This window comes from Pteropus medius, unplaced genomic scaffold (genome assembly GCF_902729225.1).
Source record: "Pteropus medius unplaced genomic scaffold, Ma_sr-lr_union100, whole genome shotgun sequence".
NCBI lineage: Eukaryota > Metazoa > Chordata > Mammalia > Chiroptera > Pteropodidae > Pteropus > Pteropus medius.
In genome coordinates this window covers 28,361,385-28,382,369 of record NW_024351730.1, presented here as the reverse complement: position 1 = coordinate 28,382,369, position 20,985 = coordinate 28,361,385, and positions in this window count along the sequence as shown.

Sequence of the window (20,985 nt, the reverse complement as noted above, 5' to 3'; positions counted from 1 at the left end):
GGAGTCTGGTGTGGGGTAGGGACCTTTTGCTTCTCATAGGGTCCTCCACAGCCGAGATATTTCTCCCAATTTTTGATCCCCACATACAGGTGTGGGACCAGCCTGTTTTATGTCTCTACTCTTTCTACCAGTCTCAACTGGTTTTTTTTTTCTGTATATCTTTAGTTATAGGACTTCTGTTTAGGTAGACTTCAGGTTATTCTCAGTGATGTTTGTTCTGTAGTTTAGTTGTAATTTTGATATGGTCATGAGAGGAGACAAGCATAGCATTTACCTACTTTGCCATCCTGAGGACAAAGAAAAATCTCTCCTGGTGTTTCTTAACTCTAGGACAAAATTGTGGAAAGATTTGTTTGGATATGTTACTTTCTATTCAGTAATGGAGATGGAGTTAATGCCACACAGTACAAATGTGGCTACTGTGAGCCTCTTTGCTCCTGTGTGGATGGAATAAAGAAATACAAAACTTGTCTATTACAATTATCTCATACCATTTAGTAAAACAGCAATTCGATGAGACAGGTATTATTATTTCCATTTTATTGAAGAGGTAACTGAGGCTCAGAAGGACTAAATGACTTCTTCTAACTCACAAAGTCAAGATTGCAGATTGAGTCTGACTAAAAACCTGTTCTCCTCATCTATTTTCTCTCAGTTCCTGGTTAAAAAACGATTTGCTTCCAATGAGAGACAGTAACATACTTGGGCAAAGTAGACTGATTGCTCATTTGATGTTATAAGGGTTGTCATGATAGAATTGTCATTCCCTACTTTTTTGTCCCCTATCTCAACCCAAAGTAGAATGAGAAGAAAATAAAGATTATGTTTTCTAAAACTTGTTTCAAAAGGAGATGGCAGAGCCCTTGGCTCAGAGTGGCAGGCACTTGGGTAACGCTTTTGAGATATCCATAGAACCTTCTGAATTCAGAAGCTTCCTGTAGCTCTGAGAGTGGCTGAGTCATGAATACATTCAGGAGCATGTTAAATATATATACACATTTAAAAAATATCATCCGGAAGTCAAGGCTCAGAAATTGTCCTAATTTTTTTTTTGTCCATGTTGAACAAAATCTGTTTTCATATATAGACAAAATAGAACTGCTTTGTATTATTTAACCATGCAAGTGGGCTCTTAAGGTGGTCTTGACGGTACATACATTCTTCAGTCCTTGAAAAGCCTGAAAATAGGGTTGCATATGGTTTCAATTATGGATCTTACTCACTTGAAGGTTTCTCTCCCTTTTATGTAAACAAGATTCTTTAGCAGGATTGTGACATTCTGCTAGACAAAAAACTCCACCTTCTTCCCTATCTTTGCTTTGCCCTCAGTTTCCTCTCTTTTCTCATATTTCCCTTAGAAGAACTTCTGATTACTTTTCCCTCTCTCAACTGGTAATTTTCTCTTGTTTATTTCTCATCTTTGCAATGTTTTGTTCTTCATTCTTCATTCTTTTTTCTTTTTCTTTTTTTAACCCAAGGGGTCATAATGTATTAGCTTCCCTATAAATGTTACACTTAGTTATTTAACCTCATTTAATTAGAAGTTGTATAAAGCAATTCAGGGATGTAATTTGGCCATGATGTTGTTAGGCACGTTTCTGTCATTCCCGGACTAAGCTCCCAGTCTCCCTCGGGCGGCATTTTAAAACATGTTTAGAAATTCTCATTGCTGAATCTTCTAGTGACACCTCACCACTCTGTGTGATCTCCAGATCCCTCATCGGCCTTGCAGAGCATGTAGGCAGCACATCACAACCACCCAGCTATTGCAAAATGCAGACTTTTCATCAATAGTTGTGGTCTGGGAATTATCAATCAACAACTATTGATAAAGCATTTACCTATATCATCCTCAGCACTCTGTGGAAAGCCCGTCGTGACTTACCCTACCCTGCAAATAAATAAATAAATAAATAAACAAATAAATAAATAAATAATGAATGAATGAATGAATGAATGAATGAAAGAATAAAACATAGGTCTTATTCCAAGGAAGATTACAATCTAATATGGACACTACTAAGACACAGAAAAGGTGACTAACAATTAAAGGCAGTAGACAGCAAGTGCAAATAGAGAGATGGTGATCATTAGATGTTTTTAGAGACCAGAGAAGGAGGAGAGTGTTTCTGCTCTGAGCGGGCTGAATCGGTTCCGGGGAGAGGTCAGCATTAAAGATCAGAAGACAAAAAGGCATGGACCTTTTTCAACAGAATGTTCTAAACACTTTGCCTAAAATGGAGGGGACTGGGGGGAAACTAGTGAGAGAAGCAGCTATGAAACTATTTGGGACAACTTGGGAATAGGACTTAGATTTAAAAAAAATTAAAATCAGGATTTATCTTAAAAGAAGTCCTAAATTTAAATTCATAAACATTGTACAGTATGATCTCTCATTCTCATTCCTTCTCTCTCTCTATTTTATATAAGTATAGAGATATAGAATAATGTTCATCAAATATTAAAATTTTTTTCAAGTGGTAAGATTTAGGATCACCTGTGGTTTTCTTTTTTGTACTTCATTGCTTAAAAAATTTTAATCATGAATGTATTATTTTTATTAAAAATAATAAAATCATCACTCTAAAAAATCATAGATGTAACATCATTTGAAAGGAAGTTGCAAAATGATGGTCCGAGTTATATGTGCCACATAGCATGCAGGTCACAGATAGGCAATGCTCCCTCTGATGACTGACAATGACTCTGTGTGACAGTGGCAAAGTCTTTAGGATAAATTCTTTGCAACAGTTTTTAAACATTTTCATCTCTGAGGCCAAGTCACATGATTGTGCCATCTGAAAAGTGAAAACTGAAGTCTAATTTTATAACAACAGGAAATCGAATAGATGTCAATCATCTTTCTAATTTTCTAAGCTTTTTAAAACAGGTCTTGGATTTACCCACCCAACAACTTTCTACTTGGCCTCTTTCTAGTCAAGGGAAAAATAAAAACAATAGGCAAACATTAAATGACATGCAAATTTAGAACATTTTAACTATACTACTTTTCAACCTATTCACCTGTACTATCTTTCAAACATGCTGAGGTTCGAGAAACCCCAATAATGTGGTCAGTGCAGAGACTAATTGCATACCTAACTAACTTCAGGGAAGTGAACAAGCCTAGTATCGTTCAGCCCCAAACTAACAATTATTATAGACATTATACTGTATTTCAGGTCAAAGGGAGAAGTTAACGTTGATTCATAACCATTTTAAGTCAGATGGCATCTTAGGATTTAGTTTTAATTATAGTACATTTACAGTTCAATGGGTTTTTGAAAAAATATACACTTGTTCATAACAAATTTCATTACTGCACAGTTTCAGTTACATTGACAGTCATACATTTCGCAAAAACATGCCTTCGTAGATTACTACAAAAGTAAAAGCTTGCTACACATACCTCTGTTGGCCTATATTAATTCATCCTATAGCCCAGTGCCAGTAGTTCGAGATACTCTGAATTTTAACACTTGAGATTCATTCTGCATTCTTACCAATATTTAAATATTTAATACAAATTTCAATATTTGTATTAATCAAATAACACTCATGTAAGTACAAAATTGAGAAAAAAACTGAGACTTTTGGAGCACATACAAGATTATGAAAATTTAATTCCCAAAAGATTAATATCGAGAAGGTCGAATGAGTGAAAACAGCAGGTATTACATAAACTTCATAAGGAGATTGTTTACTCACTAAAAACTCTATTATAAACAAAAACTTTACTCTGGCTTTTAAATGATTATTTGGATAGTTGTTTTAATTCTTCATTTTGCTTTTAGTAAAAAGTGTCTCATTGAGAGAATAGTTGCATTTTAGAGATGGAAAGAACCTGAGAAATATTTTCATTCCACTTTTCAAGTACGTGAGCAAATGACACATTACCTATGATGCTTTCCCAATTCCCAAGGGGAGAATTAATCTTAAAAAAAAACTTATTTATAATTATAAAACTATTAGATATTTATTAAAGAAAATTTAATGAATACAGATAAAATCTTATTTAAATTTGGTCCATTTACTTCCAGAATTTTTTCGTATACTAATTACACATCTTATCACAAAATCTTTAATGTTTTTAATTGTTTTATGGTACTCCATTATGTGGCTGAATAGAATTAATTTCATATTAATTATATAATATGAAATATAATTAATAGTTTTATTATATTTTTGCACATCTAAATATTTTCCAAATTTTTATTATGATATATCAAGCTGGGATTATCTCTCTTTGTGTGCACCTCTGATTATATTTCAGGATTAATTTCTTGAGGTGGAATTCTTGTTGAAAGATAGGAGTTGTTAATCTGCTTTCCAGAAAATACACTCAATAAAGCATACATGGGTGCCAATTTATCTTTCTTGCTGGAAGCACTTAATACCTTCATGAAAGCAGTAAAATTTGTTGTTTCTGGTACGATACTTAGTTGAGCACATGCCTATATCATTACAGAGATAAAGAAATCAAGATCCAGACCATGCAGTTGAGTTGCCCAAGTTCACATAATTCATGGCAGAGCTGGAGTTAGAAACTGACTCTCCTGACTTCCAGTTTGGTGCTCTTTTGCTATAATTCTTTACCTGCTTCTTAACCAACTATGCTTACTATCATTACGGCTCTAACTATATTTGTTATCCATTTTCTTCTAAGACATTTCTAGATGGCCACCACTAAGATATCAAGGTGCTAAGAGTTTTATGTTGTGTCTTTTTCTTTATTTAAGAAATTCCTTCTTCCCCCAACCAAATACAAGGAATTCTAAAATCTTGCAAAATCAGCATCATCTTGTTAGTTTGTTTGTTAGAAATGCAGAATCTCAGGCCCTTTCCAAGTTTAATGAATCAGGATCTGTATTTTAGCAAGATCTCCAGGCAGTTTAAGGCACATTAAAATTTGAGAAGTATTGTCCTAAAACATTTGGGTCATTTTTCTTGCAATGCGGTAGCCATTTTCTAAAATGGTCATAATAGAGGAAATAAAAACTTGTACTAATACCTTGAATTGAATTGATGGTTGATAATACCTTTCTCCAAAATACAACTAAATAATCGCTGGATAATCATTATAAGTTGGGACATCATAATAAAACCTTTATTACTTATAGTGCAGTAATGTACTTTAAAATTTGTCCATAGAAACTCATTTCTACCACAAAATTTTTGTGGCTAATTTGATCATAAAAAAAAGGAACATGATATTAAACAAAAAGAAAAAAAATTTAGATTATTAGGAAAAAATATTTATTTGGTAAAATCAAGCATCTTTTGCTGTCTTTTGAGGATATTTCTGTAGAGACTTCATTGGCAATGTTTCTTAAAATACACATCCAGTGAAGTTAGGAACATGATAGGTTTTTCCTTCCCTGGGAAATCTTTGCATTGCAAATGGAGGTATTTTTTATTGCTCCAGACTTCTAAATTTTATTTGAAATGATGATAATTTCTCTTAAAAATATTGTTGCCAATTTGACGTATATGAATGTTGGAGAAATCTTTGAATGAGAAATGATAGGAGATAAGTGGTATCCTTATACTCATTGGTCAGTCTTTAAGGTGAGTTTTGGTTTCCCTTTGCACAGCTTATGTATGATAGGAAAAGTTACAAATGGATTTTGAGATTTTTATAGATCCACCTCTAGGGGAAGTTCAATGGCCACTGACTTCAAAGGCAGTTCTCTGAGAAAGACTGACCAGTTGGCTCTGTTGAAGAAAAAGAAAAACTATGGCAGAATGTATGAACCCATTGACTAAAGACTTTTCCAGACTTTCAAGGAGTCAGAAGAAATTGCTAAATTCAAAGCTTTTGTTCTTCAGAGAGGTAGTGTAAAGGACTCTTAAAATTTCAATAATAATTAAAAAAACTAGTAATACAGAAATTATAGCAACTCCCAACATTTAAGAAAAGTTTTTTTCTTTATAAAGTATAAAGCCACTTTATAGGATTTAATGGAAATTTACTGTATGATGCAAAATATATAATTAAAAAAAGTTTTGTTTTCCAAATATGAGATTCATTAATTTGGACTTTATGAAACCAAATAACTCATTTGATTATCATCTACTTATTACCCCTCAATCACTCCTCCCTACCTCTGCTAAATGTACCACAGGACATTGATTCAACCTTAGTTGCCCTCATAGAGAAAAGCAAGTTAAAATGCTTACCCTGCTTCCCGCAAAAAAACCATATCTTTTCTATTTCAGCCCAAACTTCTTTAACTTATGGAATAATATTTTCACTTTCCTAAATGCTTTCAGAGAAAAAGGAATAATTCTAAAATAACTTTTTAAAAATTATAACCAAAGGGGATTGTTCCCCTTCGATCTCACTATTTGTAAAAATTGATTTTTTCTTTACAGTGTTGATAATCAATAAAAGCCTTTAGTAAAACTCCCCAGAGTACCCATGGTAACCAAGCCCTTCGATAAATCTAGGGGCTCTCCTATGGGTTTCCAGGCCACCCCCCCTTGCCTTTTATGATGATATATGAGGGTCATATACAGGGACTTACCCGACATCCTCTAAATTAAAAGTCATTGGAGCAGGTAGTTTAAGGAACAGATTTATAACAAGTTTCAAATGAAACAAAGGTATTCCTCACAGCTGTGAGCCATCTGCAACCAATTTTCTCATACTCAGGGCGTACTGAAGATAAATATTATCCCCATACCCACCCTACCCCCTCAGCACACACAGAGACTCATATAATCTGCCACCCAGAGGAACCTTAACGTTTCCAAAGTCTACAGCTGCTCAGCCTCCCTTTGGCCTTTCTCTTACAGTTCATGTCAATTTTAAATCATTACTACACTTATTATGCAGATCCTTACATTGTTGTTTAACCTGAAAATGTTGGTTAGAAAAGTGAGGATCATTTAATTGCCACAAAGTTCACAGCTATGACTGATTGATTATTCAATGTGGTCATGAGTAATGCTACAATCATAATCTGGATAATTTCTCATAAGAGTGCAGAGAAAAATATGAACACAGAGCAATATATCTTAGTGGTCCAGAGCAGAGCTTGAATCCTACAGACATGGGGTTAGGGCCTTCTACTAGCTATGTGGCCTGGCCTCCAATTTCTCGACTACAACCTGGGGATATAAATAGTATCTACCTCACAGGGCTCTTGAGAAGATTAAATATAATAATGCATGAAAAATCTCCAGAAGGTAGTTAGCACTCAATAAAGATTAGTTATTATTATCTTTATAAGTGATAATATAGTCAAAGTTACTTTTTAAACCATGATAATCATATAATGAACTATTACGATGTGAATATCATAGGCAATATCTTTGATCTATCACCTCATAGCACTGCATCCTATACTATACAGCACAAATTAATGTTAATCCCACTATTCATGTTCATTTCCTAAACTCTATAGAACATTAGCATCCTCTCTCTCTCAACAAGACAGAAAAATATTGGGTTGAATACAATTAAATAGTCTTTCCTGCAAAATTTCCTGTTTTTTTTTCATATCCTGATTGTCAGAGTAAATTTCAGCGTGATGATAGTAGCAGTAGGGATTATTGTTACATTGTTTCCCAATCTTCTTTGCACAAAGAACACATTTTTTTGTTGTTTTCTACAGAATACCTATGTATGTGATTTATTAAGTGATCTTAAGTTGGTGTCTGTCTTAGACTGTTTGGCTTGCTATAACAAAAATACCATAGACGGGTGGCTTAAACAACAGAAATTTATTTCTTACAGTTCTAGGAGCTGGGAAGTTCAAGATGAAGGCACTGGCAGATTAAGTGTCTGGCGAAGGCTCATTTTTCTGTTTATAGTCATTTGCTGAATCCTCACATGGAGGAAGAGGCAAGGAGCTCTTTGGGGTCTCTTTTATAAGGCCACTAACCCCATTCATCAGGGATTTACCCTCATGACCTAATCACCTTCCAGAGGCCCACCTCCAAATACATTGCATTTGAGATTAGGTTTCAACATATGAATTTTGGGGGGACGGTACATTCAATCCATAGCAGTGTGGTGTAAACATGAAATAATTATTCGCAATTACCTCCTTTAACTACATGCCTTCTGGTGAGAACCCATAGCTTTTTAGTCATTCTAGTCCAATCTAGTCCAGTTAAAAACTTCAATCTCCTATGCAGTGCAGTACTATAGACTATTCTCTTTCCCCAGCACAGGAAAAGTAGGGAAAGAGCTTGGTCTGCCCGTTCACTTATCTTCTCTAACTTTTTCTGGGTTCTATTTTAACTGTGCTGGGATAGGGAAGAAAATTAAAGGTCACAAAGATTAGGAGTTTTTTATTTATTTATTTGTATAAATAGAAATGCAATACAATACACTATTGTGTGTCACTTTTCTGGGAATCTGGTTTACTGTGAAGCCCTATTTGTGACATGACATGACAGAAATCCAAATTCTAATTCTCTCACAGAGCCCTTGTTTACATGGCTCTTCACTGCATAACACACAGATGAGCCCCTGTATTGATATTCTTCAATTCTCACCTGCATGGTGAACCTTATAGACTCTTGCTTCTGGGACTCCTTATTAACTAGTTACTGTCTTAGGTGGAGTACCGGCACTACGGCTCACATTCAATGATTTTCCATGGGTGTGTAGGTTAGGTTGTTCTGCTGCCATTCTTTTCTACCCTGCCTCCTCTTTCTAATTCTCTTCAACCTGGTTCATATAGCCCCAGTGGTAGACCAGCAAGTCTACTGCATACGTAGACATTTAGCTAGGGAATTAGATGTCTATCTTTCCTTCTTAAAGGTCTTGCCAAATTCTAAGGGAGTCTCAACTAGCACCTTCTTTACTTGGTTTTGGGGGTGAGGAAACAACATTTCTCTTCAAACGGAAGGAGGAAAGAGCTATGGTACTATGGGAAGAGCTTTGGTACTTCGGGCCCTTAAATCTATGCCATCCCCTCTTCTGCCTTCTCCCTCCCTATTCTTCATGCACAGAAAATGGGGTTGGGCTTGGGTGATGCTGTGAGTTATCAGAGATAGTTGCCTGCCACTTACTAAGCTCTGGAGATAGTGGGATTCTGGTCTCCAGTAGCTTACAATTTTCTTTACTCTTTAGAATATGGACTGTTCCTGAGTTTGAGTCCTGTTCAGCAAAACGTCTGCTCAGTATGATGTAACAATTGTTAAATTCTTGCAGGACACTGGGGGTCTGTAATATAGTTCAGCAAATGCTGGATTCTAAATACCATGAGGACAGGAACTGTGATTGACTTGTTCATTTTATATCCTCCAGTACTTAACAGGAGCTCAATAAATGTATGTTGAATAAATAAATAAATGAATAAATAATCAAACCTAGCCATTCTTTAAGTTTTAGTATGAATAACAATCACTTGGGCAACTTGTTTTTCATACAGATGCCCAGGCTTCAATGGCAGAGATTCTCATTTAATAGATCTAGGGAGATGGGACATACTTTGAAAAATACTGGCTAGTCCATGGGAAGATTACCTTGTATGCTTCTGTATCTTCTGGTTAATAATTGCTTAAACACACATTTGTGATGCTAGTTTCAGCAATTCCCTCTTGACTGTATATAAAAAAAATATACAGACATATACAGGCACAAATATACACATCACACATAGGTAAGAGAGGAGAAGAAATAAGGAAAGCCTGAATCAATACTTTGAGACTCACGAGTATATAACTTCATGGAAAATGTCACTGGGAGTCCCTATAACCATTTTTGACTTTTACATATGGGTAAGGGTTCCTTTTCTTACTGTGATTAAATTACATGTTTGTATGTTGCAAATCAGAATTCCTTAATTCTCAGGGTCCTTGTCTGTAGTGAAATCCAGGAAAGAGCCATGGGTGGGGCTGTCGTGTTTCCACTTTGCAGGTGGTACTAGTTATGAGAATAAATTATGGGTTGTACTCTCTATAGTTGTCAGTACAATGTATTCCACAAGCACAGAATAAAAATTGTGTCCCTAATAGTTTCAAAAAGTGGTCATCATAGCTGCAGATGAAGAAACTCTGTTTAAACCATACACCAGAGGTATGTGAATCCCAAATAATTTGATTTAATTGGGAAAGATTTAAATAGACAAGGATAATATTTTTAACAGAAACGAACTCAAATAGTTACAATTTGTCTTATTTCCTATATTTCTTTTAAAGATGTTTTATTGAAATGTACATACAGCAAAATGAAATTCATATATTTGTTTTTATTCTCAATTTGTATAACTGAAATTCTTTTAGAAACAGAATAGTATTCTAAAATACATTTGTTACTTGAAGTTTCAATTGTAACCATGTAATAGTTGTCGAGGTTAATTTCATAGATTAGGTAATTATTTTTAAAATCACTCTACTTTCAGATGTTTCCTAAAAGGGGGACATTATATAAAATTTTACTATCAGATAAAGATGAAGTGTCAGATAACAATCAGGCGAGATATAAATGAAGAAGTACACACTTTCAAGGGCTTAAAGTTATGAACTTTTCAGAGCAAGAGTCAGGAAGAACCTATAGTCTTCAAGTTTGTGAATTATGAAATAGTCTTAATAGCTCCTTTTACCTAAAAGTTACTGCTTAGAATGACAGCCATGACTATAAGAAAGAAATTCAGGGGGGATTGATACCAAAACTTTCTTAGAGATGCAAAGATTCATGGCATGATATAAATTATGGGATTAAGAATGTCTTCCTACCAAGAAATAAATTGACGAAATTAAAATTTTCTATTGTGAAATGATATAAGTCATTTGTGCTTGGATATCCTGCTGTGCCCTCTCTCCTCCCAACTCTCTCTTCCCTTCCTCCCTTTCCTCCTTTCTTCCTATTTTCCCCCTGCAACTTCAGATTATTAATTTTTATTTGAATAGCCTTAAAACACTTATAAAAGTGAGACTATATTCTGGATAATCAAAATGGACCACTACTTCATTCTTAAGTGCCTAAGTCCTATAAGAGAGGTCTTTTTTTTTTTTTAATAGAGAGTCCATATTAATATCTCTGGTTACTGGAGATATGTGTGGGAGTAGAAGAAACAAAGGGAACGTGGGGAAAGAGATGGGGATGTGCATTTTCAATCACCTATGATTTCTATTCATGGCGGCATTGTTTATATATCTAAAGAGTTCCTGAAGTTTTAATTCCTTTCAACATAGATGTAGCTCTAAATATTTGTAGAGTGGTCACAGAAAACCTACTTTGACCTGGATCCCAAGGACAGCCTTCAGATATCAATAGGAAATCTGGATAATCTCTCTAATGTCTGAGAGAAGGAGTTGAGGCAAAGGACAGGTCTCACAATCCCTATAGGGCAGGACATACCTTCTAGGGTCACTGACCTCTGACTGTAAACCCCAATGGCTCATTGGTATTGTCCAAAGCTCAGCATTGTTTATTGGCTGTAGGTGGTCACATTTGGCATATCTATGCGGCATATTTTGACCTGCTTCCCAATATGATAAAAAAAATGTTTTGTTTTTACTTTTTCAAAAAGAATGCAACACATTTAAATGTTTTCAATTTCAAAAAAGCCGTCTCTCTGCCTGGGCATAATTTCTAACACTGAAACTAGACATATTCCCCACTTCATTACCTTACACTGTGTTCAGATCCCTGCTGAGATCCCAGCTCAAACTTCAGGAAGGTGTTAGCTTACTGAGAAAAGAAAAAAACAACCTCTTGTGGGATATAAAGCCATAGTGTACAAACCTAGGGGATTCTTATATAATACTCAATGATTTATGGATGTGAAAGGAAATTTAAAAAATGTATTCTCTATTTAGGGCTCTCTGTAATGGTTAGGAACGAAAAAAAATTAGGAGTCCAATGCAATGTTCTAAAATGTTCTCACTGCTTTTTTTTTTTTTTTGCTTTGATCCTTTAATAAAAGTACTCATGCACTAGAAAACATAAAAACACAATAACACAAGGCAAAATTATGACCTACAATTACAATTTATGTGTCTTGCATGATGCTAATAGCTCTTTCAATGATACCCAGATACTTTTCTGCTGACTGAACACAAAGACATCTTGTGTTTTACTACCAAACATTTTTTTTCAAGTATACTACCCCAATTCGTTCCTTTACAACTTTTTATTAATTCACAGTCAAGGGTCCTAATGATACACTGTAGATTGATGACTTTATGACTATCCACGGCTTGGGTTATTTCTTCACAATTCTTCAGATGAGTGTGTTAATAAGAAATAGAGAGAAGCAAGAAATAGGCTGGATATTAAATAAAGATAAAAATTCTGTATATCTATTGTATTTTTTTAAAACTGATATATGTCTCTAAAGTTGGTGGCCAATAAAAGTTATTTTTTGGTTACTCACAACTTGAATCTAAAAAAGAGAAAAGTTAAATTTTATTAATCAAATAATTAAATCAATACTTTTTATCAAAGAGTTTTCTATTTCTTTAAGTGAGCATAGCCTCATAAGATAAATTTTACCAAATTTTCAAATGAGTCAGATGTTAACCTTTGATTCTTGGCCACAAGAATACCCTTACCTATGTACTTGCTCTATTCACCATGACTTATATGACAGCTATATATAACCCAAGTAAAAAGACAGAGCAGTTAAAGTAATATTGGTAAACTTCCATAACTTATGTTGATTTGTAGATGTATCTGAGTTATGGATTGAATGTTTGTGTTTCCCCACGAATTTATATGTTGAAATCCTAGCCCTCAATGTGATCATATTTGGAGCTGGGGCCTTTTGGAGGTGATTAAGTTTAGGTTTTATCACGAAGGTGGGACCCTTATGATGAGATTAGTGCCTTTTTAAGGAGAGAAAAATCTCATTCTGTGTCCACTGAGGAAAGCACATTCTCTCCATGCACTGAGGAAAGGCCGTGTGAAGACACGGTAAGAAGGTGGCCTTCTGCAAGCCAGGAGGAAAGGCCTCACCAGGCAGTGAATCTGTTGGCACCTTGATCTTGGGCTCCCAGCCTCTAGAACTGTGAGAAATAAATGTCTGTTGTTTAAGCCACCCAGTCTATGGTATTTTGTTATGGCAGCCTGAGCAGACTAAGACAGTCTGTTAGGAATGTATTATTCAGCTATAACTAACAGAAAACTCTATGAGAGTGTTACAGTATAAATGCCTGACACTAAGCTTTTGATTGCCGAGGCAACCATTTCAAAGACATCTATCTCAAATAAACATATTGCTGGCTGGATGACACAGCTAATAGAAAAACAACCAGACAAGGAACTTGGCCACCCACACCCATAAAGTGCCCTTTCAGAAATCCTTGAGTCATCTAGATAACTGAGTGCTTGAATGACCCTGCTTCCGCTCTCTGATGCCCTAATTTCCCCTCTTATGCTTCAAATTAGCCCATAATGAGTGACCTCAGAAAACCCCAGACACCCTGTCCTCAACTCTAGTAAAGGCAGACCCCATATTCTCACTCCTAACCTCCCCCAACCTCCCATCCCCACCCCCTAGGCCTCACTGTATGGCCCTTGGATATGACATGTACCCTCGAGAAGTTATGAGTAATAAATCTTGTTCCTCAAAGTTTCTTGTGTTTTTTTTGCTAAAGTTTGTCCTGTGATTAGAATAAGAACCACAAGGGCTGGCCTAGCCACAACCTTGTCTCTAGTCGGGGCCACGTCTGTGAGGGCTCACTAGGAGTAAAATGGCATGGGACAGTGCTTCAGGCATTCCTAACTAAGAGCATTTCCATCAACAGGCATGGGCTGATATAACAAGTGGCTTAAATATTAGAGTGTATCTGTCTCAAAAAAAAAAAAATGCAGAGAGGGGTATCCAGTCCAAGCAGGCATGGTGGCTCAGCAGTGTGCCATCAATGAACCACTGCACCATCTTTCACATTTAAGCCTTCATTTTGTAGTCACAAGATGGTCGCAGCACCTCCAAGCCTTCTCTTTATGTTCCAGGTGTGAGCAAAAGAGTGAAAGCTGGTTGACGTCTGTCCTGTCTTCCTAATGAGGCTTTGCTGTTTCATTTACAAAGGGTTGCCCTCATCAGGGATTTCTACCTCTCATTGGCTAGTACTATGTCACATGACCACTTTGATCTGTAAAGAAAGCTGTGTCTGTCTATAGATTCAGGGATCCTTTAGCAGGTTTTCCCTACTAAAGGATCTCTGAATCCTTTATGCCCCTTGGACAACCTGCATCCATCCATAACCTTCTTCACATAAAAACACTTTATACGGAATGCACTTATACTCTCTCCAAGAGAAACACCCTCAAATTCCCCTTGCTACTGCATTCTTCCAGGATGTCCAGGTGATATGTAGATCTCCCTGTCAGATCTATATGTGATTACATGGTGCAGGAGGTTCATAGCCCCACATGGGCTGTATTGACCACCCAATGCTGGACATGCTTTGAAGATAAATATGTGAGGCATCAGAATGGGCCTCTCCCCAGTTGTGTCTGTGATGTCATCTATAATCTCTGCACTGTTTGCTGTTTTGGTAATAAAACTGGAGTGAAAGCAATCTTGAACAGAGTTCAAATTGGAATTCTTGCAAACTTAGACCAGACTTTGTGGTCTGGCTTAACTCATTGAGCTGGTTTTGCTGTGTCTGAATCATCAAAACAACTGGATTCAGTGAAGAAAATAATCAGTTAAACTTATTTGACTGAACCATGGGTTAATTCAGCCATCCTGGTCAATCTTGTAAACTTATGTAGATACAACTTCAGAGTTTTTATTTTTCTGATACTCAAATTCTAAAAGGAACCACAACAAACAAACAAGCAAACAAACAACATCTTTTGAACATACCCACAACTTTCACCTGTACTTCATCTAACACAAGACTTTTTACAGAATTATTACTGGCCTTTCCGTTCTTCCTGCAAAGCCCCCACTCCTTCCCTCAGATTCAAAAGAAAATGCCAGAATTCCTAAAAAGTGGGCTGCATGCCACACTTACATTTATTTCATTGTAAAAACGACAGTGCTGTGTGATTTATGTTCCCTCTGTGACATGTAAAAGGAAGCCTTGCTTGTAGAGCACACGTTTATCACCATCATGTCTTCTCTATGCACTGCACAGCTTCTACCTTATTTCTGACCGATGGGGAGGGACACAATAATGCAGAGGAAGAGATTAACTCAGCTAGAACTGCTTCTGCACCGGAAGCTGATAAAGTGAAGCATGTTTCATTTGAAAGTGTCTCTCGGTCGTTTTGAACCCATATTCTAATCCCGGGTGATTCGGCAGAGATAGCATACGGTTGCCCCTGTGCCATGCAATAAATGCATGCAAATTATTGAGTATAGGTTTGTCCCTACATGTGTATATCTCTGGGCTCTGTAAGGAGAGGTAGCTTAAGATTTAAGTGCTGCTTGAGCCGAAGCTGCATTTACTTTAGCCACTAGGGGGCAGAAAGGCACAGAGAGTGTGGCTCAGGTAGAGACTTGTCTGGTTTAAAGCGAGTGAAGCTTTCTGGAGGCCTAGGGCAGGCAAGGAGGGAGTCCTCAAAAAACAAACAACCCTGAAATAACTTCTACAAATACCCCTGTGGAAAAAAATTAAACAGATAGTCAAAGATTGCTACATTTCTTTGGAATTCATGGTGGCTAACGAGAGAAAAATAGATGATTCTATTTAGGTAATTATCCTTCATACCAGTAACGGAAGAAGGAATCAGCTACTCAAACTGAGATCAAGGTACCAAAATCAGAAAGGAAGTTTAAAGTAGAATTTTACTTATTTAGGGGTAATGACACTTAAAAGCATTTAGAAGCAGATTGACCTGGTATATGCCAGTTCTATCGTTACCGTTGTGGCGATCAGAGTTCCGGTAACACGCACATCTCTGACCTTATCACCGATGAAGAAATGAATTTCCAGTCAGTGACAATTATGATAGAGGATTTATTAAAAACATGTTCATGTTTTGAGGTAGAAAATGGGTCATGCCTAAACTGGCTAATCACGTAGAAATGAGGATATGTATGTAGGGGTGGGGAGTGAGGGGGTGGGTACAAGTTACAGCCACAGAAGAGAGCTAGTAGGTAGCTAGTCAGAGCTGTAACCCCAGGGGAGGGCGAGATCTGCCTTATAATAGGGACTCGATGGGTGGTTACAAAGGCATTCCTAGGTGATTGGCACTTGAGGTCATTTTGATTGACACTTGGCTGCTATATAACTCTTTGCCTAGTGTGTATGTGCTTACCCAGAATTCATGAACTTATAGGAATAAACACGGTATTATAATGATGGTATAACAAGGCTGAGGTTGCGGGCAGGTTAGGGTAATACCTTCTGCGCATGTGTCTATGGCGGGATTAAACCAACTATAGATTCTGGTTCTCCTGTCCTTTGTCTCCCGGGATACAGGAGGGATTCTCTAACTACCAATGGGGTGTTCTTTGGGCAGTCTCTGGCTAGGCCTCTATTCCTTTGTTCCCCTGTTGCTCATGTCTGACTAGCTACCTAACATTTTCCCCCTCAAATATTAGGTACCCAAAATCATTGGGGTTTTTGAATAATGACTGCTTTAGCTACTTGAGGCTGAGAAGGGACGAAGATGGAGGATTGGGTCCCTTACATTTGCTTTCTGTTGACAGGGGGCAATTGCTGTCGATGCCCATCTAGGGGACAGCAGTGTGGTATAGGATCTGTTGACTGGAGTGGGTGATAGTTTCCTTGAAGGACCATCTGCAGATGAGTTGCCTGGACCCTGGAAGAAATAAATTAAATAGGCAGTTTGGAAGTGGTGGTTCCAGAAAAAAGAATAAAAAGTAAGATTAGGGAAACAACAAGTGGCAGGAGAATGGATTGTAACCACAATTGCCAATTTCCAGAAAGGATGCCTATGCCAGAGTGTTTTATCTGGTCTGTGGATTTAAGGATATTTTGGATAGATGTGGAAACTTGTCTTGATTGGTTGACATAAAAACAGCATTTATCTTTGAGGTAAACCCAGGTTCTTTCTTGTCTTGCTGTCAGAAGGTCCAAAGCTCTTCGATTCTGAAGTACCACACCTGTTAAGGAATCTAGCTGTTCCTGGACTTGGGTTAGGAAAAAGGCTGCCTTCTCGATGGCCTTGGCAGTTTCCTCCGACAGTTCTCTCAGAAGGCAGAGTGCAGTGCCTTCTGTATTTGCCCCGCAACACCTGAGAGAGAAATGGCAATACCTAGTGGGATGAATAAATGAAAGACGCGTTTTTGTAAACAGAAAGGGTAATGATCAGGACGTGGGATCGAAAAGTCTGTCCCATGTGACAGGTATATCTAAGGTAACATACCCTAATGAACAAAGACCTGTCCATCCTGGTGGTAATACATAATATGCTCTTTTCCCACAGATTCAATAGATTCCCTTTGAGGGGTCTATTTAGGCTGAAATGGAGGTCTGGATAAGAGTTCAAGGAGTATTGCCCCCTGTGAGTTCTTGTCCCTTTAGGACACTTCCCTGAGCGGCAAGGTTTGCTGCAGGCAAAGGGGAAAGGAGAGAGTGATGGTGGCCATGGCTGGAAAAGTTCCTGTAGAATACAATTCCCCATTTGGGATTCCAAAGGAGATCAGATTGATTTTCTCATTGAATATAGAGACAATCAGAGTTAGCAATCTCAAGTAGCTTGCTGGAAAAAGCGTGAACAGCGAAACCGCTTCTAGGAAAGTCAGTCTTAGGAGATAAGCTTAAAAGGAGGAACGGGTAGAGTTGCCTTTGAGGAAAAGATATTATAGGTGACTCCTTGGCCTGGCTATTTGGGGAAGAATTCTCTGGTGACAGATCGCTAAATCTTTGGGCTTGGATTAGGAATGTCAGTGCACATTGCGAAGGGAAAAGCTCTCCAAGAAAAGGGCCCAAAGAAGAATTACTGAGACTACAAAGAGGAAAAGAGACTTAATCTTTTTTACGGAGGAAAGAAAATATAGCTCCAGAGGGGGAGTAAACTGGATTAGTGAGAAGAGGCTTAAGGTTATCGGTGTAGCAAGTAAAATGTTTTTGAAGATCTAGGTTAGCTTTAACTCCTCCAGCCAGGTTGAAGAGGAGGAGGCAGATAACTCTAAGTAGATAAGCAGAGCCAGCAGAGCTGAGAAAACTTAAGGAGACAGTTCAGTTGGCTAATTGATAAGGAGTAGGTAGAATAGGAAAAGCCATAGTAAGAATTAAAAAAGATGAGGAGAAAGTCAAAAGAAATATAAAACTCATCCTGGTTTTTCCTTCTTGAAGAGGAACCTCACATTTTCTATTGGTTCGTAGGTGTAAGTAGAATCCTCTGCAGGGATCTCTGGAGTCTTACGATAAGGTTTGACTTGTGAGTGATGGATCCAACTGGAAATTCCAGGGACCTTTACTGTAGTTTTGGAAGATAAAAGGACAGGATAACGTACTTTCCAAATTGGGTGTAACTAAGAGGCTGGAGATTTGTCCTTGTTTACCTTGATTACTACTTGGATGCCAGGAGAATATAGTGGAGGGTTCTTTGTCTCCTGGAGTTTGATTGCAATTCTATAGTCCTTAAGGGCTTGTTGAAACTGACTTGGCCTAAGAGCCTAAGGCTACAGAGTCACTGTCTAAAATAGGTCTGAGTGAAGGAATGGCCTCCCGTATAAGGCTTCAAAAGGGCTTAGGCCCAGTGCCACTTTGGGAGCCACCCTGGTGCATAAAAGGGCAGTGGGCAAAGCCTCTAACCAGCTTGTAGAGACCTTTGGGGATTTTCCAGATGGCGGCCTTAAAGAATTGGTTAGCTCTTTTGACCTTACCAGAGGATTGGGGTCTCCAAGAACAGTGAAGATAGTATTTAATTCCTAGAACCTTCAAGATTGTTTGAATTTGTAGAGGATGTAAAACCTGGCCCATTGTTGCTTTGGAGTGACAAGGGAAGGCCAAATCTGGGAATGACCTCACATAAAAGTTTCTTGGTTACTTCAGGAGCCTTTTCGGTGGAAGTAGGGAAGGCTTCAATCCAGCCTGTAAAGGTGTCAATGAAGAATAAGAGATATTTAAGATTCCTGATAGGGGGCATCTGGGTGAAATCTATTTGCCAGTCTTCACCTGGATAAACCCCACGACATTGGGCTGTTTGGACTAAAGAAAACTCTTGGGCCACTTGAAGAGTCTTAGTGTTAGAAGTTGAACAAGCCATCATAATGCGTTCAATAGTTTTAGAGAGTCCTTTTCCTTTTAATACCCTAGTTATTAAGGAGGAAAGGATTTCCCTTTCTAAGTGAGTAGTATCATGTAGGGATTTTGTTACTTTTCATTGGAGACTTCAGGGAAGGAAGAGGATTCCTTCCTTCTGGAGCCATCCTGAGGGCATGGGTTGGCATCTTCTCTGGACAGTCTAAGTTTCCTCCTCTTTAGAGTATTTACGAATGGCAAAGGACAGAAAGTAGGTATAAGGGCTCCCTGTAAGGGAGGGGCTAGTAAGACGGCCTTCTTTGCAGCTGCATCTGCATCTCGGTTCCCTTTGGCAACTTCAGTCTTCTGTTTTGGTGCCCTTCATAGTGGACTACTGCCACCCGTTGAGGTAAGTGGAGAGCCTCTAAGAGGTTACTGATTTGAGAAGTATACTCAGTGAGGCTATCTCAAGAGGTAAGATAACCTATTGTGCTAGCTAGAAAATTATTGCTTGGCTATCGCCCATGAGAACATAGGTCATCACCCATGGGAACATAACATTCTAACAATACGCTTTCTGCTTCTGTACCCCCGCTTGCACAACCGACCTATGGGTTGACAGTTAGTAAACAGAAGAAAAATAGACCTTTGTGTTCAAGACAGAATGAGGAATGGGGTTTAGGGCTTAAAAACCCTATACTTCTACATTTCGGGGCTGCTTAATTTGGGGTCTACGTACCCCTGGCAGACCCAGCTGGCTGAATAAAGAATGTGCTTCCTATAACTCACTGGTTTCTGGTGGTCTGTGTGTCTATTGGGGCTGGCGGCTACAACATTATTCTCTCCAAATAACAGCATGAGCATGCAGGACTAAGAAAGCATATTTGGAGTCTGTGTAAATGGTTACTCTTTTTCCTTTCACTAGTTCTAAAGCTCTGGTAAGGGCAGAAGTATTAATTAATTCTACTAGCTGAGCAGAGGTATTGGCAGGTAGTGGTTGTGCCTCCAGAATGTCATAGAGCGAGACAACCAAATATCCTGCCTACCTGTTACCATATGCCATGAAGCTACTCCCATCTGTGAACTAGATGTCATTGGAGTTCTCTAAAGGTTTATCTGTTAAGTAGGCCCTGGGGCTGTGGGAACGGGAGAGAGCTTTTTGACAGGAAAAGGCGTATCCTCATCAGGTGATGGCAATAAGATTGCTCGATTTAAAGTCCCACAAGTAAGTATAGTTATATCAGAGTTTTCTAAAAGTAAAGCTTGGTCTATTCTGAACAAGCAGGATATTGTCTGATTTCAGAAGCTAAGCAGGGTTGGGCCTGGTTAGTACTTGGATGGGAGACCACCTAGGAAGACCAGGTGCTGCAGATGTAAAAAAATAAAATTAAATAAATAAATAAATAAATAAATAAATAAATAAATAAATAAATGTAAAGCCTGATATCTCAGGAGTCTACTATCAGACAACTGAAGGTAATTCTTGTCTTGTCCTGTAGTGGACTTGTGACTTGATGGTTTTATGAACTTGGATATGAGCTCCTAGAGTGAACTTCAGAGCCTCTTCAAGGAGAAGAGAAAGAGCTCCTAGAATTCCTAGGCAAGTAGGCCATCTTCCAGGGGTGGGAGCTAATCCCTTCAACAAATAGCCTAACTGTTGGATAGGGACCCTAAGAGCAATGCCATTCCTTCTATGGATATAAATTTGGAAAGGCTTAGATGGATTGGGGAGCCCTAAAGCAGGGGCTTTGGTGAGTAAGTCCTTAAGTTTCTGAGTGGTCTCCCTCTGAGACCGTCTGTAATTATATAATTCCTTGGACACTTTCTGGGGACAGATTCTGTGTTACCAGGAGAAAATAATGCGGAACAGGTAGCGCCTAAAGACAAAATGGCAATGGCCATGTGCCTGGA